General features: G+C 49.5%; 1 long non-coding RNA gene across 1 annotated transcript; it reads left to right on the forward strand.

The window, feature by feature from the left end:
- Positions 1 to 7: 7 nt before the first annotated feature.
- On the forward strand, positions 8 to 861 carry LOC111386404. The gene is made up of 3 exons (XR_002701220.1): positions 8 to 558; positions 638 to 728; positions 823 to 861. It is a non-coding gene; the product is annotated as an uncharacterized LOC111386404 (long non-coding RNA).
- Positions 862 to 1,181: the final 320 nt, after the last annotated feature.

Below are 1,181 nucleotides of genomic sequence, written 5' to 3' on the forward strand. Positions count from 1 at the left end.
CGATATGGGACGAGAGTTGACAGGGAGGGTTGACGATCTATCCCATGATGTTGGAATACTACAGTCTTCCGTTGTCGACCTTCTAGATACAGTAGCGGCGCTTAGGGGAGATTTAGCCGGCAGACGATGGGGGGACAGAGGGGATGGCGGAGACCATGATCGAGAGGGTGGCAGAGATGGTGATGGAGAGGGGGGTCACCCACATTTTTGGCGTGATGAGACATTGGAGTCCTTGTGGTTGTCTATGGAGAGGGTGGCCCCAATGGGGATGGGAGAGGGGACTACGGAGGGGATGGCCCCAACGGGAGGGGCGGAGGAGGTGACCCCGGAGGTCGAGAGGACGCCCGGCGTGATTGAGGGTAAGAGACATGCTGTTGATAAGACGGAGCAGTTGGTCGGCAAGAGATTAAGAGTGCCGTCATAGTATGTTGTTTTCCTCTTCACGGCTGAGGCCAAGAGGAGGACGTTCATCGATGGGACGTACCCGAACTTATTCGGAGAGGTGGACAATGCCAAGTGGAAAGCGTTCGAGACAGAGTGGAGGAGAATTATCCCCGGGTAAGTATTGTATGATTTTAATAAAGCACTGTACACTAACTCGTCTACGCTTATTTTAATATTTCCCTGTTTTTTACAGAGCTAGCCGCACGATAGGACAAAGGACGATCTCGGACCCTTACAAGTGGTTCCACAATATCACCACTGCGGGAGCTTGGCTCGCCGACGATGTAAGTGAACTATTCATTTCGTGTTTTTCATGTATATGTGACCTTGTGTTTATTAAATGAATAACTCATACTTTTTCGGTGTTTCCTGCTGCAGCACATCGACCTGGCCATGGACTTGCTGCGAGATCGAGCTCAAAGACATCCAAAATCATTTGATGTCCACGGTCAAGTCATATTAAACACCGAGTTCCTGGGTGCCGTTACCATAGAGTATCAGTCGCTCGTGCCGTTACCGTAGAGTATCAGTCGCTCGCACATATGGGTAACGAGTACACGGTGCCAGAATATATGCTCGAGTGGGTGATAGGACTGTCACCGAGTGTCGGGGAAAATCATGGGAGGATTGTACACATATGTACATTCCAGCGTACATCAATAAACACTATGTTACGCTGGAGATCGTTTTTGTTGACTCGACTATATATGTGTACGACCCAGATCATTCATGTTTGA

This window comes from Olea europaea, unplaced genomic scaffold (genome assembly GCF_002742605.1).
Source record: "Olea europaea var. sylvestris unplaced genomic scaffold, O_europaea_v1 scaffold35478, whole genome shotgun sequence".
NCBI lineage: Eukaryota > Viridiplantae > Streptophyta > Magnoliopsida > Lamiales > Oleaceae > Olea > Olea europaea.